Raw genomic sequence first — 5821 nt, forward strand, 5'->3', positions numbered from 1 at the left:
CTGGGGGCTCTCAAATTGGGTCTGGGGGCTCCAAAAATGGGGCTGGGGGTGTCCAAAATGGGGCTGGGGGCTTCCAATTTGTGTCTGGGGGTTCCCAGTTTGAGTCTGGGGGCTCCCAGTTGGAGGAAGGGCTGCAGGATTTGAGTCTGGGGTCTCCAATTGAGTCTGGGGTCCTGAGTGAGCCCAAATTGGGTCTGGGGTCTCCAATTGAGTCTGGATCTTGAATGAGCCTGAATTGGGTCTGGGGTCTCCAATTGAGTCTGGGGTCTCGAATGAGCCCAAATTGGGTCTGGGGTCTCCAATTGACTCTGGGGCCTCTGAATTTGGTCTGGGGTCTCCAGTTGACTCTGGGATCCCCGAATTGGGTCTGGGGTCCTCAGCTGACTCTGGGGTCTCCGAATTGGGTCTGGGGTCTCCCTTCGGACCCAGTGATCCCGAATTGGGTCTGGGGTCTCCAATTGACTCTGAGATCCCCGAATTGGGTCTGGGGTCTCCCATTGGACCCAGCGATCCCGAATTGGGTCTGGGGTCTCCAAGTGAATCTGGGATCCCCGAATTGGGTCTGGGGTCTCCTCTCGGTTCCGGTAACCCCGAATTGGGTCTGGGGTCTCCAATTGACTCTGTGATCCCCGATTTGGGTCTGGGGTCTCCTCTCGATTCCGATAACCCCGAATTGGGTCTGGGGTCCCTGTTGGGTTCTGATAACCCCGAATTGGGTCTGGGGTCCCCGTTGGGTTCCGATAACCCCGAATTGGGTCTGGGGTCTCCTCTCGATTCCGATAACCCCGAATTGGGTCTGGGGTCTCCGCTGGTGCTGGCGCTGCAGGGGAAGAGCCCGCGGCCTCAGCTGTGGCCGCTGGGGGCGCTCGCGGACAGCAACGCCCAATTATGGGAGCTGAGCCCGCTCCGCGACCGCGGCGCCTTCGTGCTGCCCCCTGGCGGCGTGGCCGGGGGACTGCAGGGCCAGGCCGTGCTGCTGCACCCCCTGCAGACCCCTCCCCAAATTCAGCACTGTGCAGACCCCTCCCCAAAATAAAAATTAGAGATTTTTAAATTGTTTTTTGGGGTTTTTTAGGGGGTTTTTGGGGTTTTATGGGATTTTTGTGGGTTTTTGGCGGCGTGGCCGGGGGACTGCAGGGCCAGGCCGTGCTGCTGCACCCCCTGCAGACCCCTCCCCAAATTCAGCACTGTGCAGACCCCTCCCCAAAATAAAAATTAGAGATTTTTAAATTGTTTTTTGGGGTTTTTTAGGGGGTTTTTGGGGGTTTTATGGGGATTTTTGTGGGGTTTTTGGCGGCGTGGCGGGGGGACTGCAGGGCCAGGCCGTGCTGCTGCACCCCCTGCAGACCCCTCCCCAAATTCAGCACTGTGCAGACCCCTCCCCAAAATAAAAATAGTGGATTTTTAAATTGTGTTTTTTAGGGGGTTTTTGGGGGTTTTATGGGGATTTTATGGGGATTTTTGTGGGGTTTTTGGCGGCGTGGCCGGGGGACTGCAGGGCCAGGCCGTGCTGCTGCACCCCCTGCAGACCCCTCCCCAAATTCAGCACTGTGCAGACCCCTCCCCAAAATAAAAATTAGAGATTTTTAAATTGTTTTTGTGTTTTTTAGGGGTTTTTTATGGGTACGTTTTTGAGGGTTTTATGGGGATTTTTGTGGGGTTTTTGGCGGCGTGGCCGGGGGACTGCAGGGCCAGGCCGTGCTGCTGCACCCCCTGCAGACCCCTCCCCAAATTCAGCACTGTGCAGACCCCTCCCCAAAATAAAAATATTGGATTTTTAAATTGTTTTTTGGGGGTTTTTAGGGGGTTTTGTGGGGGTTTTATGGGGATTTTTGTGGGGTTTTTGGCGGCGTGGTGGGGGGACTGCAGGGCCAGGCCGTGCTGCTGCACCCCCTGCAGACCCCTCCCCAAAATAAAAATAGTGCATTTTTAAATTGTGTTTTTTAGGGGGTTTTGGGGATTTTATGGGGATTTTTGTGGGGTTTTTGTTGTGAGATTATTGGGGGGTTTTGGGGTTTTTTTGGCCCCTTTCCCCTCACGGTTCCGCCATTTTCTGGGCCCCGCCCCTTTCCCCTCACGGTTCCCGCCCTTTGTTTGGCCCCGCCCCTTTCCCCTCACGGTTCCCGCCCTTTGTTTGGCCACGCCCCTTTCCCCTCACAGGGGATTTTTTGCGGAGATTTTCGAGGGTTTTTTTTGAGGTATTTTTTTTGTTTTTTAAGGGGGCTTTTTGGGTGAGTTTTTGGAGGATATTTTGGTTTTTTAGCTGGGGTTTTGGGGTGGATTTGGAGAGGTATTGGGGTTTTGTTTAAGGGGGATTTGGGGAGGTTTAGGGGGAGTTTGGGAAAATTTGGAGGTGATTTTGGGGGGATTTTGTGGGCGGATTTGGGTTTTTTGTGGGCTTTTAATGGAGATTATAATGGTTGTTTTGGGGAGATTTTTATGGGGTTTTTTGGTGGTTTTGTGGAGATTTTTGAGGAGGATTTGGGAAGGTTTTGGAGATTTTTGGGGGATTTATTTGGGGTTTTTATGGGGGATTATTTTGGGTTTTAATGGGGTTTTTTTCGGATTTTTTTGGAGAATTTTGGGGGCTTTTATGGGGGAATTTTGGGGTTTTTTGTGTGTATTTTTTTGTGGTTTTGGGGGGAATTTTATGTTTTTGTTGGGTTTTTTTGGCATTTTGGGAAGATTTTTGAGGATTTTATGGTTTTTTTTTGTGGTTTTTGAGGGGATTTTACGTGGTTTTCTGGGGGGGGTTTTTGGTTGGTTTGGGAGATTTTTGGGGTTTCCATTTTGGCGTCTTTTTGAGGGATTTTGGAGTTTTAGGGGTGTTTTTGGTGGGTTTTTTTGGGGTATTTGGGATTTTTTTGGAGGAGATTTTGGGGTTTTTTTTCGTTTTTTTGGGTGGATTTAGGGAGGTTTGGAAAATTTGGAGGTGGTTTTGGGGGGGGTTTTGTGGGCAGATTGGGGTTTTTTTGGAGATTTTAATGGGTTTTTGGGGAGATTTTTATGGGGTTTCTTTTTTTGGTTTTTTTGAAAGGGATTTTTGAGATTTTTGGGGTTTTTTTAAGGGATTTTTTTGGTTTTTCTGGGGTACTATTTGGGGATTTTCCTGGGTTTTTGGGAGATTTTTTGTTGGTCTTGGTTTTTTTTTTTTGTTTTGTTTTTTTTTTTTGTGGATTTTTTGGAGGGATTTTGGGGTTTTTGGAGTTTTTAATGGGCTTTTTTGGGGAGGATTATGGGTTTTTTAGCGGGTTTTTTGAAGGGATTTGCAGTTTTTGAAGCTTTTTAGGGGTTTTGTTTGGTGGGTTATTATGGGTTTTTGGGGGGATTTTTGCCCATGTTTTGGAGGTTTTTTTGGTGTTTTTTCGGGTATTTTGTGGTCTTGGGTGGATATTGGGAAGTTTTGGGGGTTTTTAAGGGGGGATTTGGGGAGGTTTAAGGGGAATTTGGGAAAATTTGGAGGGGATTTGGGGGAGAGTTTTTTTTGGTTTTTCGGGAGATTTTGGGGGATTTTTTTGGTGGGGTTTTGGGGGTTATTTGTTGAATTTTTTCGGGGGTTTTGCGTGGATTTTGGGGCTCTCCGGGATCTGTTTTAGGCGGTTTCTTTCCTTGGCCCCGCCCCTTTCCCCTCACAGTTCCCGCCCTTTCTTTAACCCCGCCCCTTCCCCCTCACAGACTCATCTGACCACGCCCCCTCATGAATAAACATTCCGTTATTATCCACGCCCTCCTTTAAATCTAAGCCCCGCCCATCTCCTGGCGCGTTCAGCCCCGCGCATGCGCAGCACACCCGGAAGTGGCTTCACAGGGCGCCGCCATCTTTGCTCCCGGTTCCCCCGGCCCGGCTCCAGCATGTCCGAGACCTACGGTGCGGCTATAGGGGATCTATAGGGGATCTATAGGGGATCAATGGGGGCTGGGGCCGTTATAGAGGGTCTGGGAGGGGTCTAGGGGGGTCTATAGGGGGTTTGAGGGTGTCTATGGGGGATTGGGGGGGGGCTTTAGGGGATTTAGGGGTGTCCTGAGGGGATTTGGGGGGGCTTTAGGGGGTCTATAGGGGATCTATGGGGGATTTGGGGGTCTCTATAGGGGATCTATGGGGGTCTGGGGGGGTTCTATAGGGTCTGAGGGGGTTGGGGGTGTCTATGGGGGATTTGGGGTGTCTATAGGGGTGCTTTGGGGGTGTCCTGAGGGGATTTGGGGGGGTCTGTAGGGGATCAATAGGGGATCAATGGGGGCTGGGGGGGTTATAGAGGGTCTGGGGGTGTCTATAGGGGATTTAGGGGTGTCTATAGGGGGTCTGGGGGTGTCCTGAGGGGATTTGGGGGGGCTTTAGGGGTCTATAGGGGATCTATGGGGGATTTGGGGGTTCCTATAGCGGATCAATGGGGGTCTATAGGGGATTCAGGGGTCTATAGGGGATCTGAGGGGGCTTTGGGGGGTCTATAGGGATCTATGGGGTCTGGGGGTGTCTATAGGGATTGGGGGTGTCTATAGGGGGTCTGGGGGTCTCTATAGGGGATCTGGGGGGCTTTAGGGGGTCTATAGGGGCTCTATGGGGGATTTGGGGTCCCTATAGGGGATCTAGGGTTCTGGGGGTGTCTATAGGGTCTGAGGGGGTCTAAGGGTGTCTATAGGGATTTGGGGGGGGTCCTAGAGGGTTTTGGGGGGGTCTATAGGGATTCAGGGGGTCTATTGGGGTCTGGGGGTGTCCAGAGGGGATTTGGGGGCTCTGAGGGTCCCTAGAGGGGATTTAGGGGTTCCCTAGAGGGGGATTTGGGGGGGTCTTGGGTCCTTATAGGGATCTATAGGGGATCTGTGGGTCTGGGGTTCTATAGGGGATTTAGGGTGTCTAGGGGATTTTGGGGGACTTTAGGGGTTCTTATAGGGTCTGGGGTCTGTAGGGGATTTAGGGGTCTCTATAGGGGATTTAGGGGTGTCTATAGGGGGTCTGGGGGTGTCCTGAGGGGATCTGGGGGGGCTTTAGGGGTCTATAGGGGATCTATGGGGGATTCTATGGGGGATCCTATAGGGGATCTATGGGGGATTGGGGGGGTTCTATAGGGTCTGGGGGTCTCTATAGGGGATTTAGGGGTGTCCAGAGGGGGATTTGGGGGGCTTTAGGGGTCTATAGGGGCTTATGGGGATTTGGGGGTTCTATAGGGGATCTATGGGGGTCTGGGGGGGTTCTATAGGGTCTGAGTGGGTCTGGGGGTGTCTATGGGGGATTTGAGGGGGTCCTAGGGGTTTTGGGGGGGGTCTATAGGGGATCAGGGGTCTATTGGGGTCTGGGGGTGTCCAGAGGGGGATTGGGGGGCTCTAGGGTCCTAGAGGGGATTTGGGGTTCTAGGGGGATTTGGGGGGGTCTTGGGGTCTTTAGGGGATCTATAGGGGATCTGGGGTCTCTATAGGGGATTTGGGGGTGTCTATAGGGGTCTGGGGGTGTCCTGAGGGGATTTGGGGGACTTTAGGGGGTCTATGGGGATCTATGGGTCTGGGGTGTCTATAGCGGATTAGGGGTGTCTATAGGGGTCTGGGGGTGTCCTGAGGAGATTTGGGGGGGCTTTAGGGGGTTATAGGGGATCTATGGGGGATTCCATGGGGGTCTATGGGGGATCCTATAGGGGATCTATGGGGGATCCTATAGGGGATCTATGGGGTCTGGGGGTGTTCTAGAGGGTTGAGGGGGTCTGGGGGTCTCTATAGGGGATTTGGGGGGCTTTAGGGGGTCATAGGGGTCTAGGGGATTTGGGGTCCCTATAGGGGATCTATGGGGTTCTGGGGGGGTTCTATAGGGTCTGAGGGGGTCTGGGGTGTCTAT

This window comes from Zonotrichia leucophrys, unplaced genomic scaffold (assembly GCF_028769735.1).
Source record: "Zonotrichia leucophrys gambelii isolate GWCS_2022_RI unplaced genomic scaffold, RI_Zleu_2.0 Scaffold_1245_13512, whole genome shotgun sequence".
NCBI lineage: Eukaryota > Metazoa > Chordata > Aves > Passeriformes > Passerellidae > Zonotrichia > Zonotrichia leucophrys.